At 43.9% G+C, this 18850-nt stretch overlaps 1 protein-coding gene across 1 annotated transcript in view; it reads left to right on the forward strand.

The window, feature by feature from the left end:
* The first annotated feature begins 7364 nt into the window (after positions 1 to 7364).
* SYN3 (synapsin III) overlaps positions 7365 to 18850 on the forward strand; it is a 199969-nt gene continuing 188483 nt past the window's right edge. Inside the window, exon 1 of the mRNA XM_035340631.1 lies at positions 7365 to 7581. The gene's annotated coding sequence lies outside the window, so the exon portion shown is untranslated. The remainder of the gene's footprint in view (positions 7582 to 18850) is intronic.

Consider the following 18850-nt stretch of genomic DNA (forward strand, 5'->3'; position numbering starts at 1 on the left):
CCTTCCTTGTTCTCCCACCTCACCCTGTCCCTTGCTATGTCCTGCATTTTATGGTAATGTCAGACATGCCTCTCTCCAGAGCCCAGCGGAGCTGCTATAGCTGATGCTGCAAGCAGCAGTTGCTGCACAAGAGTACCTAGCTGAGATCTTTGCTTTATGCAGAAAAATGTGCCCCTCCATCCAACCTATCTAATTCTTTCAAGGAAAGCCTTTCACATTTCCATCCAACCTATCTAATTCTTTCAAGGAAAGCCTTTCACATGTTGTTTCCTTATTCTAAATTCTATAGCTGGTAGAGGGAAAGATAATTAAAAAAATAGTAAGGTTTAGTTGCCAGAATTCACAATTCCAATATTCTGCCCTTAATAGCAGATGCACCTTGATTAAATAAATAAATAAATAAATAAATAAATAAAAATTAAATGAGCAGTTAATCAGAGCATTTGTTTTGTTTTCTGCCCTAAGGTGCTAAATTTAAGAGGTGTTTAAAAGGAGGAAGGAGACAATTCAGCAAAAAAATGTATTCCTACATCTTAATTTCCTTTGTTTCATCACTCTAAACCTCAATTTTCTATTCAAATAAGTGCAAAGGTAGCATTGAGATTTTTGTAATGGAGTATTGCTTTGTGCTTCAGACCTCAATGGAAAAGGCAGCAAGCCAAACTGTTACCTTAGGGGACAGCAGAACCTTGGATGTGCCAGAAAAAAATCGGCTACCTGTGTTGCACTGCTGGAGAACCCAAAGAAAAATCAGTTTCCTATGGCTAATGTAAGCTGCGAACTTGAAGGCTGGAGGCAGTTTTTTAAGCAAAACTCAAATAAAAACAGCAGGAATTGCAGTAGAAGCTTTGAAGTCATGAAACATCTCCTTGCTAGCAAAACAAAAGTTCACTTAGCTGGGCAGATGTATGTGGGAAGCAAAAGCATTTCTCCTTGCAGTGAAGGATAACATCCAGGTCCAGTTCTGACTGGGTGACTTTGATCAGTAATAATTCATGCTGTGTGGGCTATACATAAACAGCAACTGGCTACTCAGAAGGACAGGGAGGGAAGAAGAATATTTAGGGAAACAGCAAAAATTGTTCCCTTATTCCCAAGACACTTGTGATAAACGGTTAAGAAGACGTGGTCCAAAAGTATGCAGCTTCAGAGTCTGCAGTGTTTGCTATTGGGTTGAATGGCCTCGGGGTACAGCCATTATCATTTTAGACACAACACTAGGTAATAAAAATGGAAACTGTTGCTTAGAAAAAAATTGTTTTTCTGGCATGATGGAAGTAAATAAAAACTAGATTTTGTTGTGCAGCAATAGGTCTCAAAAATATGCCCGAAATACTGAAAAGTATCAAGAATCCAGCATGATCACAGGAAAAAAAAAAAAAAAAAAAGAAAAAAAAAAGTATTTTTCAAGTTTATGAAATAGGAAATTTGCCTTCTGTCCTTTTGTTCTCTTTCTTGTTAGGTTCAGTCCTGCACAGGGGGAGATTTTGAAAATCAAGCTGGTTTTGAAAACAAAATCAGAGGTGTGTCTAACTTTCCAGGCATTTTTTTACCTGACTTTGTACACGTATTTAGTTGATGCCATCATTTTGTATGCGAAATTCAATTTTGGAATACTAATGATGCCATTTTGGTGTGTTGGTACTCTGCAGCTCCAAACAGCAGATCCCAATTTCTTTTTGTTCCAATACTGAGGCTTATCCATCAATATAAACCCTGAGGACAGGAAGCTGGGTAGACTTGGGAGAATGAGACAGCCTCTCCCGCACAAGTTGGCCAAAGGACTTGATGGAGGCAGTACGGGGCTTTCCATTTCACTTTCTAGTGCTGATCTTACACCTTATCCACAGGTGCCCAAGTTTTTATTAGCCAACAGATTTCTGGATAATTTTTTTACATGCTTTTTGTATTTGTCATATGGGGTACACTGTTAAGTCAGTGTTGTAAGCGTACGGCTATGGCCAGATACAACAGTGATCCTTAGAGACATCACAACACTGATTTGGGGTATCTGGTATTGTGAGACCTGCTTCTATGCTTCAGCTCCTAAATTACTGATCTGCTGAATTGATGGAGAACAGCTGAGCCCCAGGGAAGCTCAGAAGCAAGCTTGGAGCTGGGAAAAGAATTTATTCTGGTTATTATGGATACACATCCACTTGCCTGACCAGTCTTCACACAAAGCATCATTTCATGGTGAGACATTGTCTCTGAGGCCAAGGCTGCTTTGTCCTTGAGGATTTTCCAGGAAAGACATCCCACACAGTGCCCCGGGGGTGGTTTCCTCCAGCATGCGCTCCGGTCCTTTTCGTGGTTGCTTGGCAACCAGGGAAAGGAGGAGGAGGAGGAGGATGCGAGAGCATGGAAGCACCTGAAGAAACTCTCTGTAGCAAACCAGTTGGCCAAATCAGCTCTTGGTTCTCCTGAGCTACTCCGTTGCTATAGCCCTGGTCCTCTGTGCGGGTCCTTTTGAGATAATTCTCTGCTAAAGGTGAGGATGATGGTCCTGCTATAACTTCACATGATTTTTGCCCTAATATGAATCCTTTGGCATTGCAAGATCTATTCTTCTTGAACAGGAATAAGTGAGGTAAGAAACAAGATTTGGTCAGTGCACAGAGCTTACATGTGATGGCTTAGCTGCACCTTGCAAGAGCATCCCTTGGCTTAAAGAAGCTACAGAATTCAGGTCAGCCCTCCCTACTGAATGTGATGTTCAGCCGCAGATTTTGTACCAGATGTTCTCCCTGGTTGTCAAAAGCCCCATAAACTCTGCAAGATGAAGTTGTTTTTTTCCAATTCAAGAAAGCAAAGAAACAAAGATACATATTGCCAGTTCCTGCTCCATATGTCCAGTATAGGATTTGTAGTTTGGATGAAAATCTTAAAAGAAATGGGGATGTAAGAGAAAGAAGTCAAAGCTGTGTTTTGTGAGTTGCAATCTACTGACATGAATTTCATTTTCTAATGGTTGTCTTGGCCATTGGTCATGCAGTCAGTCTTTGACCCAATGTTATTGGAGCTTCCATATAATGAAATAATTTGTGCAGGGGTATAATGGTAGTCTGTCTTCTGAATAACTGGTAAGCTCTTGATGTAGTAACTTCCTGACCTGGGGAGGACCCAGAGATAAGTCTGCAGTTTGCCTTGTTCAGATTTAGGCCCTTTTTTTCCTTTATCCTAAATGAATGCCATAAAATTTTGGATATTGCCTGTGTCAACATGGGATTAGGGGATGTCTCTCTTCTAGCCATAGGGAGGTGGAAAATTGTCCCTGGAATAAACAAGAAAGTTCTTCTCACTTTGAAGACTTCCACAACCTAGGAACAGTGTTTTGCAAAATACGGCAGGTGATCTGGGGAAACAGCAGTATACTTGTATTTTCAAAGTTGATTAGTGCTAAAAAGACCCTCACTAAAAAAAAAAATAAAAAATAAAAAATAAAAAATTGTATTTTCTTGCATCAGAAAAAACATAGTTGGATAAAGTACATCTTTTTAAGACACCATATTGCTATGATGCTTGAGATGGCAAGAAGTCATTGCAAACAAGAAACTAGTTATAGAAATATGTTGCTAATGGAAGTAAAGTATGGCATAAGTAGTTGTAATTGCTTTCTTTCTAGATTAAGAAATGATAGTTGGAAGTTCTTGAAAAGTTTACTACAATCACAAGTCACTATTGCTGAAGAATGAAAACTTCTAGTTAGGAGCATGTGTGGGATGCGGAAACATATTTTCACTGGTATGGTAACTTCTTATGGAAACCACCATACATGTAAGCAGTAACATTGAATCCCCAGGAGAATGCCTAGGTCTGACTAGGTAAAATGCAGCTTGTCCCAAAGACATCTCACTTCAGAAAACATCCCAGACTCTGCCAAGGAGCCCATCGCTGCCCTGTTTTTTCCCAGATTTATTTATGTGGAACCTGCCATTCGAATGCCTCTGCTGCTGTTACACCATCCCAAGAGCATGTTTGCCAAGCTGACAGTTGCTAAAGAGGTGCTCACAATATATTCAGCATGAAAAAAATGCCTACTCCAACCTCTGATCTCTGCTGCATGTTGTGGGTTCAAAACAAGCCTCCATGGCTTGTGTGCAGTCAGATCCAGTCCTGCTGCTACAACGTCATTAGCTAATGACTATTAGTTGGGAAGAAAGAAAGAAAGAAAGAAAGAAAGAAAGAAAGAAAGAAAGAAAGAAAGAAAGAAAGAAAGAAAGAAAGAAAGAAAGAAAGAAAGAAAGAAAGAAAGAAAGAAAGAAAGAAAGAAAGAAAGAAAGAAAGAAAGAAAGAAAGAAAGAAAGAAAGAAAGAAAGAAAGAAAGGAAGAAAGGAAGAAAGGAAGGAAGAAAGGAAGAAAGGAAGAAAGGAAGAAAGGAAGAAAGAAAGAAAGGAAGAAAGAAAGAAAGAAAGAAAGAAAGAAAATATATATCCAGATTCATTTGTAAGTAGAGAGCCAATTCAGCTCCTGTTTTATATTCAGGTCAAACCAATCAGAGGTTACATTAACAATCTATAAAGGTGGCACCCAAACACTAGCAAGACAACTCCATCAAAAGATCAGCTTCTCCAACACAAGGTGCTGAAACATTGCCACCCAGAATTAGGCAGACTGTCAGTCAGTCTTGGGACTCAAAGGGTAAACAGGACATCAGATAAAGTAGGCCTTATATCTTGGTAATTAATACTTGCAACTAGAGATTTTTAATAAATTCTTGAATGTTTGTATCCCTGCAGAATGTGTGCTTTTGCCTTGGCAAGCATCCCACATTTGTAGTACAACACTCACAACAATACAATCATATATATCTCCCTTAATTTCTAAGTTGCTTCTTTTTTCTTTTTTTTTTCATCTCTGAAAACAGTTCTCATCCAGGCAGGAGGGAGAAGCTTTTCACAAAAGCTGACTCCATCTACATGTGTTTCATTTTCTCTAACTTTGAGTATGCCCCCTTTATTGTCTCTGTCCTACAAAAGGGGCTTGTTCCCATCTGAAGCATCATTTCAGATGAACACATGAAAACTTCCAATGGCAAGAAATTGATCAGAAATAAGGACAAAGAAGGAAAGATCTTCCAGGTAAACTCCAAAGCTTTCTGAAAGTTTTCATAAAAAGAAAGGTTCTCTGTTTTCATCCAAAAATAATCCAGCTATAGCAATTGAGACCCAAAATACTTCACTTCAAAATTTCTCCTAAACTAATGATTTTCTTAGAGTGCTTGCAATAGAAAAAAAAAAATGTTCAGATGCAAAGAAATTACCCAGAGAACCAGCTTTGATGGAAAATATTCAACAGCCATACTAAGTATTTAATTCCTGCCAAAATCTCTAGTACCCTGTCTTCCATTTGCTCAGCCTGTCAGCTTTTTCTGGCACCATCCTGCTTTTTGTCTTGCCATTCTGTCCTCAAGTTTGCTCTAATTCACTTCATGGAATTGGTGGAAGACTTCACTCAGCTTACCCCAGCTTTCAGATGTTTTCCACAGGCTGCAGCTGGGACCGTGATTCCTTCTCTCCGTCCCCAGTTCCTCCATGACTGTTGTGATACACTTTTTTTTTTTTTTTCAGTGCTTGTCCATGAAGAAGCCTCACATCGTTTCTCCCACCCTGTCTGGTTGTGCCCTACTGCTGTGGTGCCTGCTCCGTGGGGCTCTCAGCTGGGCACCTCCCACCAGAGCTAAGTTCACAGCAGTGCTGGCAGAGCTGGCCTGTGCCCTCTTTCACCAAAGCTTGGCTCCCGATTGTTAAACCTTTAGTCAGGGAGGCTTTGATGCTGGGAGTTAACTTGAAAGGGATTTGATAACCAAGGGCCATATTCGTGATGCAGAGCTTTCCATTGAAGAGCTTTCCCCCTCCCGAGCTTCTCCTGAATTTTGAGCAGATTCTCTGGTTGCCCTGGCAACAGCCTAATTTGCTCTCTTTTTGTGATTTAAGTAAGCATCATGTAAAAAATGTTCAATAAATGATGCTGAAACACTGTGAGTTTTGGTAGTGACATTGGGCATCTTGCCACGTGGCTTAATTTAATTGCTCTGAAGCTAGCACCAAGTGCATAATTCAAGATTTCATTTAGCACAAAAGCTCTTAAAAGTTTGGAAGGCTGCAAGGGAAAGAGGGGGGAGAAAAGAGCAGCTGCCATTCTTCGAAAGTAAAGCATCTTCAGGAGCAGGAAGGTAAATTTGTCCCTTTTTGGCCCTTTTTGGCCCGCCTTTGTAGCTAGACTGGTACTTGGGCTTGATTTCACGGGGGCTGAAGATTCAACCTCCTGTCCATGCTGCCTCTGGAGGCAGAGCTGAGGGCTGTCCAGCCTGCAAGTCCTGGCAGATGAGCCAGAAATGAGACCTGGTATAAGAGCTGTGTGAAGGTTTTTGGGCTTTGGTGCAAATTGGAACCTCATATTGTTGTGGTATTAGGTATATAGACTCTGCTGAGTAAATATTAACACTCACAGGGAAAGCAGAGTGAAAATGCCGATCTTGGACTCCGAAGGAGGTGGGTTCCTGTAATGGGAAGAAAAATGTCTTCTCCATTCTGCCTGTTTATTTTAAGTCACAGTAGAATGGCACGACTGTTTCTAAGTGCTGAAGTGCTCTGTATCTCTTCAAATGAAGCTTCATCTGGAGAAGAAGGACAATGGTCATTTAGGCAAAAACGACTTTTTGGGAAACAGATGCGTTGTAAGTTCTCACTACAAATTTTCAAAAAAAAAAAAAAAAAAAAAAAAAAAGCAGAACAGCTTAGTCATTTGGTCTGGAAGAAAACTACCACTTCAGTTTGGAGAGGTTTTTTTTTGGCGTGGGGATGCAGACTCCCACAGCTGGTGTGTGAAATCACAGTCCCTGGGTGATGCGCACACGAGCCTTTCAGGAACCCTGTACATGCATCCCTTGGTGTCTGCACGGATGGGATGACAGAGCAGTTGCTGAACAGCGAATATCATGGTACAAGGCAGACTCTCCCATTTCCTTGTGATCTGCTTGTCTTGTCACTCCCTTGCGCAGAACAGTTCTATTCTTTTCACGTCTTGCATTCAGGCAAGATGCAAAGCGTTTGATGCGCTGCGTGCGCTGTCACTCTGCCTGGACAGAGATCGCTGTATCCTCTGAGATGGTAATGGCCATGCACCAGGGAAGTACTGTGCTCTAGGACGGTCACACAGCAATGAAAAGGGAATGCCGTGGCTTTTGGGGGAGGAGGACAAGAGAGGCAGAATGGGGAATACAAGTGGGTAATCTGAGGTCTCCTTTTCAACAGCGACAGATTCTGGTTTCTTTACCCGCCCCTCTTTGGTAAGAGAAAAGCCTGCCAGTGGGGATGAAGCCAGTGACACCGGAGCCTGCACATCCTTGTTGTTTCACTAAATTATTCATCCTGTTCCTGTGATAATATAGTTATAAGGAGGAGCCTAATTGAATTTACTGTCTGGCTTTGGCCAATAGGGCGATAAGGATCCAGCAGAATGGGATGACGGTGAATCCTGCCAGTGTGCTGTGAATGTGAAGCAGGAGGGACTGGCAGTTTGCGTGCAGGAGGGAAAGAGAAGAGGTCCAGGGCACCCGGATTAGCAGCCCAAGGAAAGGTAAGGGGGTGAGAGGGAACGGGGCTCGCCAGAATCTGACCCTGTGCCACAAAGGTGTTTTTGTTCAGAGGAAGGCAGTCAGCAGGCAATGTTTTCCTGCAGGGCTTGGAGGGAAAGGGAATGTGTGTGGTAGCACTTGCTCAATGCCTGAAGCGTGTGCCTTTGTCTTTATATGTGCTGCAGGGCTTTATAATATCGCGTGTTCATTATGCGTGTCTTATGGAGATGCCCGTGTTTTATATGGATGCAGCAGCAACCTATGAAACCCGTGCATTAAAAAACGCAGCGAGAGCAGCGAAAAGACAGAAATTACCTCATGGGGAGTCTGGAGAAAACAGCAGCGCTCTCTGGTTTGATTGAAAATGGAAATACAGAAGCTCTTAGCGAGCTGCTTGCAATCAAAAAAGAGCAAGTGCATGTGCATCTGGCTGTGTATGTATCGAATATGCAGTGAGATATGAAAACGGGAAAGAGGAGGTCAGACTGGAGTATTAGTCATGGCAGGTGGAGATAAATGACAAGCAATCTGTGTAATCGGATTCTCTAACATGGAGAGAGAGTGCATGTGAGTAGGGGTGTGGATTAATCCTATCTGCCGCTGAGCCACCTACACCTGGAAAGCAAGGCTGGGGGGATCAGGACAGGTTATGTGAATGGCTGGAAGAACTGATGGTCAAGCTGTCCTGTTTGCCGCGTGCTCGAGTGATTAGCTATTGAGTTGTTTCCACAGATTTGCTGCCTCCCTTTTAACCGCGCAAAGAGAGGCTGAGCATCATGAGGGTCAGGTTAAAGACCACAAATTAACGTTATCTGGAAGAACAGAAGCACAGCAACTAAATTAGCCTCTGCTCTTCGTTCTGTTTCGCTGCGTTTGCTCTGATAACAAGTGACTGCTAAACAGGCAAGGCAGGTGGGGAAAGCTGGATTACATGTGTGACAAGTGCCACTGAGCCATGTAGCAGGGAACATTGTACTGAGGATGTTACAGTCCTGCTCCTGCAGCTTGCATCTTTAGCAGCAGGCTGTCCCGAGCTGGCAAACCTTAGCCCAGCCACCAGCCGGAGCAGGGTCTGCAGCTTGCTATAAGGCAGTCACAGGTTTATCTGCTATTTGTATGCCTTCATCACCTCGTTCTTTCAAAGCCAGGTTCCCAGTGGAGGTGTTGTTAAGCCAAGGAGAACTCAACCATGTAGCTCACCTGTGGGTGTCTTATCTCAGCTGGAAGCTCCTAGGGTGAGTGCTGAGGGAGGTCTGCTTTTTCAGCTTGCTCAGAAGGTGATAGCCAGAAGCTCCGTCCGAAAAGAGCAGTAAGGCAGAGAGCCCCACAGGAGCAGCACACAAAATGGCTCATCTTGTGTTAACCCAACCTGTTCACTCCGAGGAAGATCTAACCTCGAACAAGTCCTCCTGCCCTGACAGCAAATCTCTTACAGCAGTGGGTTAGCTTTCCCCTTCCAAAACTCCTTTCTCTTCACAAGTATTCCCAAGTGGCGCAAAGATGGGAAAACACAAACGCAGTGGATGTTCCCACCAGGGAGCAGCTCCGTGGGCACCTTGCCCCTGCCCGTGAGGGTCTGGGCAGAAGTCCCTGGGGTGTGCTGCTGGGGGGGGGGGTGGGCTCAGCTGACCCCCACCATCCTGCAATTTGTGTGCGTGCCCCAGGTGAGACTGAAAGGGAGAGAAAACGTGTCCTGCCTCTTAGCATAGGTGCAAAAAGGCTCCACCTTACATAGGGTGTTTGTATTTGCTGACAGAAATCCTGTAGGGAATGTGCTGCGGCTTCTGGTAGGATGGAGCCATGCTCTCTGTCTCACCTGAATTACAGGTGCTGACGAAAAACAGGCCCAAAGGTACATACTGAAAGCTAGTGGGCTTTTTTGTCTCTTGATTTCTCCTGCCTCTTTCCCATCCTTTAGTTCCCTTAAGTTATCAGAAACATGGTCATATTTGAGTTTGCCTCCAACTTTCACAACACATACAGGAGTCAGCTGGGAAATGAACCAAAACAAGCCTGGCCATCTGAAAATAAACTCCCTGACAAAGTTGACTTCTCTCCCTTACCTCTGCCCCAGCAAAGGAGCAATAATTAAATAACTTGCTCCTAAAGGCTCCGGAGCCTCCAGGTGCAGAGCAGAGTGCTCTGCTACCAAAAAGGTAGCCGTGCTGGAGAGTCCATCTCTCCACCCTTCAGAGGAAGCCGTTTGCACCTGCCTGTTTCGGGATAGCAGCATCTTCCTTGGGAGATGCACGCGGGGAGCTGGGCAGGAGGAGCATCCCTCCGACACTGCCGCAGTGGCAGCCCGGCGTGTGCTTGCAGCCTTTAGCGCCGGTCGGGTGACAACGTTGTCTGCCTCTGCCCTCGGAGTCAACAGTGAGGCTCAGAAATGGGCGAAACGCCAGCATATTCCCAGGGAAGCTGATGTCATTGCCAGCTTGCTGGTGCCAGAGACGGTGCTGGAAACCTGAGGTTGCTTTTGCCATTAATTGCCCGAGATGATTAATTCAGGCGATGATATCATTTTCCTGGGTGGAGGTTAGGAGGTTACGTACTCGAGTAATGAGGGGTGTGATGGGATACCAAACTTGTGCTCTGCTCTGAGGTTAACGCTAATTACAAGAAGCCAGCCACAGTACCCTCCAGATCATCCTTCTTCCCCTGGAAACAGCACCATTTTTCTTTTCCTCTCCTGTCTTGCTGTTCATGACTTTTTTATTATTTTTTTTTCTTTGTGTGATTAATGACTTGCTCCTGTGGGATATGCAGTATTGCAAATTGTAACTGAAACACTGTGCTCTTAACTTTCACAGCTCTTGCTCAAGAAGGCTTGTTGCTTTAATTTTAACTTTTAATTAATCCTTTTTTCACCTTGTAGATCTCATTCCACCTTGTATTTGTGTCATTTGCACTGCACTATCTGGCAAATATATATATATTTATAAATTTATAATAATAATATATATATATATTCCCCTTTAAAAAGGTAATAAAGTAGCTTTGGTTCTTATTGCACAGCGGCTAGCATGCTGCATTGTGGCTCTCCCCTCAGGATGCTGCTCTGTCCATAGGTGTGTGGGACTGGTTTTTAATCACCCTGGAAATTCTCCAGAATGTTGGGTTTTGCAGTTAAACTCTAGGATGTTTTACTGTTTCTGAACTTTCTAAGCTCGGTATCTCTTTCCTGCCACATTGACAGCTAAACAAATAAGCACAGAATTCCCAGGTGGAAATCACAAATTGCTGCCTTGACCCAGATGCAATTATTAGCTGATAAAGGTGCAGCGACTCGATCTGATTACCTACTGGTAGGTGAAATTGCTCCCTCCACATGTTGAATAAAACACCCAGGGCATTTTCAGAGCTGTTGTAAGAGTGTTTTCTTTCAAACATTACTGCTCTGCCTCCTGTATCCCCCTCTCATTCACTCCACTTTTTCTGTTCTCCCCTCCTTCCTCCGTCTTTTTGGTTGTCTTTGGTCCCCAGAGGTTTTACAAAGCCCTGCATCCTAAGTTTTCAAACAGACTTCATAAGATCAAATGGAAACCTTCCAACTTCTAGATATGCTTGTTATCCGTGGGATAAAATGGTTTCCCTTCTGTTGAAGCAGTGGGGAAGCTGTGCTATCTCTCCATTCTGGATAATTTTACACTTCTTGCCATCCTTCCTGGTTTGTTGTGCTTTTCTGTCTCATCAAGAGATTAGAAAATGTCAAGGAATTTTTCATCAGTGCTGACAAACAGCAGAAATCTGATTAGCAATCGTTACCAGTTAGGCACAGCAGACTCATATATATTTATAATATGGTTGTCAAGGAAAATTAAGTGATTATGCAGATTTAACAATGTCTGTATTAATGGCTGTCAGGTTCCAGACACTCATCTATTGTCAGTTTAATGAGAAATAAGCCTTATGCGGCTGCACAGATCAAACACTAGAGCAGGGGTGCAGTATGACTTTGTTGCCATTATCAGGGTGCACTGGCCACAGGACAGGTGGCCCAGGGCATGTGCTTGCAATTGAGACCCTGCTCATAAAAGGAAGAAAATAATGAGATGCCTTTGGTCAAGCAGTAGAAAGAGTCTGCGATGTGGCCTTCAGGGTGGAAATGATCTTTTGTCCTGGTGACAGGGCTCTGTTGTAAAGGGCTGAATTCTGCATTGCCCCCAGAGTGACCCCAAGAGGAAGAAAGGATCACCTGCTTTCCACGGTGGTTTGTGTACTTGTGGTGGGTTAGCACGGGAGGAAACAAGGCAGGTTGCATGGGGTAAGAAAGACCTCTTTTCCAGGCTGGGAGTATTGCATTCAAATCACTTCTGTGAGAGCTGCAGTCATTTTTAAAGGGAAATTAAATTTGCTATAAACTGTCAGACTAGAATATAAAGAAGACAGACGGCTGCTGTGCTGTTTGAAATTCCAGCCTGAAGAACATCAGTGGCTTTATCTTCCTATGGGCCAGAATCAGAAGTCAGAGTTCATGTAAAAATGAGGAAAGGTGAAGAACTGGAGAGAGAGGGCAAGAGCTGTAGAAAGTGGGGGAAAGGGGTGTGTTTTTTTAAAGAAGGAAACTTCATTTTTGCCAGACATTGCAGTTTGGGGCTGATTTATTTCCTGCTCTCAGCAAGAACCAGAGCCAACACTTCTTCACTGTATACTTGAACTGGGAAGCTTGGAGAAGCACCAGCTTCCTTATTTCATCTCACACACAGGAGCAAGAGCACACATAATAACTCCTTTTAAAGTATGGAAACCAATGTCTTCCACCAGGTCTCCATGGCTCAAAATAGTTCAACTCCTTCAAACGTAAAAAATATGTCCACTCAAACCTTACGTTTTAATTTACAATTTTGTTTTACCGTTAAGTTTTACAATTTTGTTTTACCTTTAATTGGCAATGGCACAAACATGGAAGGAAATATATTTCAACTTGTTAATTCTAGGCCTTTAAAACCACTAGGCGTTTTAAGAAAAGATTCTAATAAACCACTTTTTGGTCGAGGCGATAGCTAAAACCACCTTATTTGGAGCAGAATAGGGGTTTCACTGATGCATCATTTCCATCCAAGTGAATGGAGAAAGTCCCACTTCATTGGGGCCCAGAACATCCAAGCCTTGTGCAAGAAAGCAGCCAGAGCTGCTTACACCATACTTCTTCTGTAGCCAACACAAAGTATTTTTAATCAGGAAGGACCTGAAGACTTTCACCAGCACTAAATTAACTTCATAGGCAAACACAAGAGTATTTACATAGGACTATTAGAAAAGCAAAACCAAGTGCAGCAGAGCATTCAGCTCCAAGATGATTCAGACCTTAAAAATCTGCTGTTTAAAATATAGTAGCAGTCCTTTTTTTAGCCAGAATCCATTATTTTTAATATAGGATATCTTTGCCCTGTGTGGTTGGCTTCTTTTGTACAATACAATGAACACATCCGTTGCTCTGCCATCTTCCTCACCCACTCTAATCTGTGTCTTGTTGGGCTTTGCAATAAGGCTGAGCAGCCGCGTAGCACAGGTAGGAAAATGGCAAAGACTGCCTTGGCTCAGAAACACTTCTGCTTGACTTTGCAAAACAAGCTGGGAAACACCAGGGGAAGATGCTAAAAAATAGATCATTTGGAGATGGAAGTCAAGAAGCAGAAGTTTTCTCGTTCAACTTGGCAGCACAGCACAGTTGTAGAACAGTGGGGGGGAAAAAAAGGAAATCTGGGAAAAAGAGTGATCACATGGTCTTGGTAGTGACAGCTCATTACATGCACCTCTGATGCCCTGTACCCATCACCAGCAGCTGCCAAGGACTGAGCGGACACACGTGGGCAGAGAAACGCACCCAGGACCCAGCTGCTTTCTGAAGTGGGCGTAACAAAACCAAAGACCAACAAGTTCTTTCTGAGCCCTGAAATATTTTGTTTTGCTGCTTAAGGATGAGAGTGTGCCTTTAGTTCCCTTCTGCTTGCTAAAGCAGTAATGCGCTTTGGTGAGAGGGGCTGGATGAAGTGCTGTGCTCCCTCCAGCAGCTGAAGGCTGCTGTATTTAGCTTGATGCATCTGTCTAAAATAGGCCGTTGTGTATTTAGTTAATCTTGTGGGCAGGCTTTCTTACTTCAGCAGCCTCATGAAGTTTCTTTTAACAGCAGAGAGAGGAGTAGGCGAGGTGGGGGATGCTGTTTTATAATAAAACTGAAAGAGGCTGTCAGGAATTAACATGGAGGTTACCCTGGCCTGCTCTGGGCAGCCTCAATAATTCAACAGAGCCTCTCAGCCACAGCTTCCCCTGCTGCTCCCTACGGGGCAGTTTCATGTATGAGAGTTTCTTTACTCAAGAGCATTCAATGTGCCGGCTACACAGAAACACAAGGCAGAGGAGGGGACGGTGCCTGTCAAGAGCTGACAGTCCCTATTAATGTGCAGGGAGATTTTCCCAGGAAGTTTCTTTGGCATCTCTGACTCTCGGTCGCAGGTCACGGACCTCTCGCTTTATATGTCACGCCTCTGCCTTGAAAGACGGTGGCACCCCTTTTGCTGAGCCCCATGGTCATATGGCATAGCTATTGTCCCCTCCCTAGGAACAACCCACAGAAAGAGCAGGACGGTGCTTTTAGTTACCCTGGGCATTCGCAGATCTTCTGAAGTCACCAGCTGACATCTCCAGAAAAAGTCACACCAGCCATGCAATGTCATCTGTCCTCCACTGTGTTCAGAAAGAGAGACAGATCCAGTCTGAACCTAAAACTCTCAGTGACTTTTATTTCAGTGAGAATCCAGTTGAAGTTGATGGGAATTTTGCTTGAGCTGGAAGGAAAAGAATGGACTGTGTGCTTGCTGAGATGTTTTCTGGTTAAGTAAGTAGCGTTGCAAGTTTCCTTGTACTCTCTGTTCTGCTAACTTGCACACAATGTTGGAGTTTGGTAAATATTCCAGGAAAAGCAAAGCAGTAATCAGAGGAAGATATAAGACATGAGGCATTGCTGTGGCATTTCATCTTTCAGATAGAAAAGTTTTGTGGTCAGCATTGGCTGCATGGAATAAATAATAACAGTAACATGCTGTAACTTGTGATATCCAAACCTCAGAGTGCTCCCCCAGCACCGCCATAAGGAGTACTCAGCCAGCCATGTTTCGGCTTAGCATCTCTCCACTGAAAGATCACAGCTCATCAGCTGCGAGACAGGCCGTGGAAATGCCAGCTTTGAAAATTTGTTTGGAGAACAAAGCCTGGGAATGACTGGGACATTTGATACTTCATTTATATGTTATAAGAAAATTGGAATATTTCTTGCCCTGTTTTGGAGCAGAAAGTACTTTTAAATGGCAAAATTTCCTTGAAACATACAGTCTGGTTTTCAACCTACTATTACAAATATAGAAAATTTCAACTGGACCGTTCTTAGCCCAGCTCCATATGTCTCCCTGTGCTGTAATTTTACCCGTACAACCACGCCTGAAAAGTCCTTTGTGCGTGTGTGCAGAAGAACAGACACCTTCAGCTCTGCCCCTGCCAGCCTGCCCTTCTCTCCATCTGATCATTGCGATCTGCTGAGATCCCAAGATAGCTGTCCTCTGGCTTGGAAACAGAGAGGATGCAAACAGGGTTTAAATTTTAGTAAGCCACCTACAGCTGCAGTCTTCTTGCCCACACCTTGGACTAATAGAAACAATACTTGGCTACCTCCACACAATGCTGTAAGATCAGTAGTTTTTCGCAGAGCAGAGTGGATGGTGAAAAGTGAATGGACTCTTGAAATTCTCTTTATCTGTCTAACCTTGTAAGTGTGTGTTTTTGTACTTAGCGATAGAGCATTGAGGGCTAGGGACAGATAAGAACATTTTTGTTTTGTTTTGTTTTGTTTTTAAAGAGACCATAGCACATGCCCATTTCATGGTATGGTCAGGGCTAACAGTTGTGGGGAAGGTGGAAGAGCTGTCAGGAAGTCTCTAAAGAGCACCTCTGAATCCCCACATACAGCCAGGGTGCCCATTTTAGCTAACAGCAAGTTCTGCACTCCCTCTTGGCAACACTCGCATGTTCTTCGCTAACACAGAGCAGTTGTTATACTTACCAGGTGGGAATTCGGAGTTACTATCTAGGTTTCCCATCATGATTTCTCTAGCCAGAAGGCTTCTGCCGCTGCAGGAGAGTGTCAGGCAGGTGCTGTGATTGCACGGAGATGCCAGCGAAGGCCAACAGTTTGTTTGAAGTCTGCAGACTCGCTGCCTCCTGCTAGCAACACAAGCTTGACAGCCCACGGCTGGCAGCAGCCCCAGGGAACGGGCTGTGCCACGAGGCTCAGTGACCAACAGGCAGAGGGAAGGCAGAGCCGTGGCTGACAAACCAGCTGCCATCTCCTGCAGTGCTTGGCAGTGCTGCTTGTGCAACTTTTGGGGTAGCGTAAGACAAGAAATGGCCTCAGGTAGAGATCACTGCCAGGCACGGAGAAGCCTTGCAGTTGATGCACTGGCAGCAGCCGCTGCTTTACAGCACGAACATCTGAGCTCTTCTGGGGTGCCTGGGCAAGTGTCTTTGCATTTGATTATCCAACACAGTGCCTGCTGAACTTGGGGGATCATCACAGTGAGACAAAATGCTGGCTCCTTCACTTGGGCTGTCAGGAAGCCACTGCTTTGCTTTTGCCACAATAGAAGTGGCTTAGGTACAGTGCTGGTTTGGGCCAGACTGGTGACTGCTTGCAAATTAACGATGGAACTGGTTGTAAATCAGAAGTGATAAGCTCATGGCAGGGGTTGCCGGGAGAAACTACACGGGCTGCACTAGGTGGGAGGCCAAGCTCAATGATCCTAGTCTCCGAATCTATTTGATTTTTCACAAGTGCTCTGCAGTGCTTTGATAGTAATTGAAAAGATGCAGAGCAATTATCCTCTTTCAGCAATGAGATACTAATGATGGGGAGCTGAAGTGAAAAAAAGAAAAAAAAAAAAAAAAAGAGTAAGTGATTAAGCTGATGCTAGTGAAGTATTTTTACGTATTTGGTATCAGGCAATGTACATAATTAGTAGTGCTCGTGGTATGACCTTCTCTTCCTCTACTTTATGTGTGGATTCCCATGCAAACCAGGGTTCTTCCTACAGCTCTTAGGGAAATGCCCATGGATGTGCAGGGTCTATCACCAGCTTCTGAAAGTGACCTACACTTTTATGGAGTTTGGTGATGATGCCAGATTCACATATAATCCCAGAACTCACTGGGTTGTGTTTGGATACTGTGTTTGCATTGGAGTAGAAAGGAAAGGGGACAGAGATCCTTGCGTCTAACCAGGCTTATTTGTGAAAGGTCACCCATAGGTGACCCAGGCTACCTTCTTACACAATTAACGTCTGGGTATACACAACAGTTTTTGCCACAATCAGCTCTGAAACCATTATTATGACCTTATCAGCTTTCACCTGAGCTGAGGGCTCAGTATATTCTTCCATATTAATAAGCGTTACCAGTTTTCAAGTAGATCTAGTTTAAAACAGCTGCCGTGCTTGCTTTGTATATTACAGAACACCTCTGCAATCTGTTTGTATATCGTCATGCAACACAGTCTCTCTCAAACCTGAACCAATTCAGTATTTCCACACTTTATTATTTTTAACAGGGAATGTCATTACATAATCAGTCATGCTAAGACACAGAGTATCTAAGAGACTTGCTGAAACTCAAAAAGTAAGTCCATAGCAAAAATAAATAAATAAATTAAAAATATATAGAAAGGGGCCACTGTTTCTTTCTGCAAAAGCCATAAGATTGGTTTTACTTTTGTGTGCAGCCTTGAAATAGAGAAGGATGTTTTGTATGCTTTAATGTGCTGACTGCCATAGTACAACAGGCTGGAAGATCAGGTCTGTTCTTATAGCTCACGGCTGTGGAAAACGCTGAATATGCAAGCGTAAACGCAGGCAGATTTTGGCTGGTTGTCTTAGCTGGGGGAGGCCAGGCTCCAGGAGCATCCAGCTCTATGCAGAGCTGCAGGGAATAAGCACACTTCCCAAGCCTCCTTCAGTTAGCACCCTGCCATCCATGGTGCCAGCCTCTGAATGCTTGAAACTAAGAAGTTGTGCCCCAGGGTTTGTTTGGCTGTTTGTTTTACAGGCTGTTCTGCGATAGTGTAGGGATGACAAAGGAATGCAGCTGTTGCAGGGTGGCCAGCTGCAATAGGCAAGCTTTCAAAGCAGCTCACCTTTATGAACCTAGGGCTCAGGCACCCCTCCCGGGGAGAGCTGAAAATAAAGTCAGCGGAGCACAGCAGCTCTCTAGCTATTGCTCAGAGCTTCCCTGTGTTTGGTTTGGACTCTTCAGCTGATTTTACAGTCTACTTTTGGACGTGTCTTTTTTCTGCAAATGCGTATCAACAGTAAAAGCAACTTTCATCAGTAAGCTTCAGTCACACAGGACTGCACTGCTCAACCTCCCTCCGTAACAGATTGTCCTGCAGAGCCATAGGAATACTTAGCAATACTGCTTCTATCGCTAGCAGTATCATCCTATAACCATACAAAAATAGCAGAAAAGTGCAGAAAGCGCTAACTTGTGAGACTTGTAGAATGCGTCCATCTCTGTTCTCCCTGCTGCAATGCTCATGCTGTCCGTAACACAAGGGCATGGGGCTCGAGCTCCTCTGGCTGCACCCTGCTCTGCTGTTCAGCTGCACAGCTCTCCCTTCCTTCTTCTCCTGCCTTCTCCCCTCCCCAAGCTTGGGAAAGAAGTTGTGATTATGGGAAAAGAAGCCACAATTGTTGTTTGGATCAATTATTTGCATTACCAGTTACAAAATGGTTATAAGTGCCAAAGTTTTTCCTCTGAAAAAGCCTTTTCTTTTTTCCTCCCATCCCCGGTGGCTACAGATTGAGCAGCCCTTGAAAGCCCTGGTGGTTGGATTCTTAAATAAGGCTGGCCAGTTTTGTAACCTTAAAAGCTTTGTAATTCAGCTCTTGATCGGCAGGGGAATCAGAGTTCTTGGCTGGTGGAAGCTGCTAACGCTTGGTTCAGTGCTGCAGCACGCGGGGACGTGAACCGAGCCTTACAATGTCTCTGCACTTTATAAATTCCTAAATGAGGAAATCAAGGCACTGACGTCCAGTGACCTTTCCTCCAGCTGATGGCAGAGGATGCTATTAAAATCACACTGTGCTTTATTTCCATTTTTGTACCCAGCCCACTTGCCTACTCTCTCAGGACTTCTGGGTGCAGAATCTATTCCGGTTCCCACACTAATGAATTATATTTTCTGCTGTTTTTTTTTTTGTCTAAACATGGTTCCTGAAGTTTGGATCC

The sequence above is a fragment of the Oxyura jamaicensis genome, chromosome 1 (genome assembly GCF_011077185.1).
Source record: "Oxyura jamaicensis isolate SHBP4307 breed ruddy duck chromosome 1, BPBGC_Ojam_1.0, whole genome shotgun sequence".
In the NCBI taxonomy this organism is placed as follows: domain Eukaryota; kingdom Metazoa; phylum Chordata; class Aves; order Anseriformes; family Anatidae; genus Oxyura; species Oxyura jamaicensis.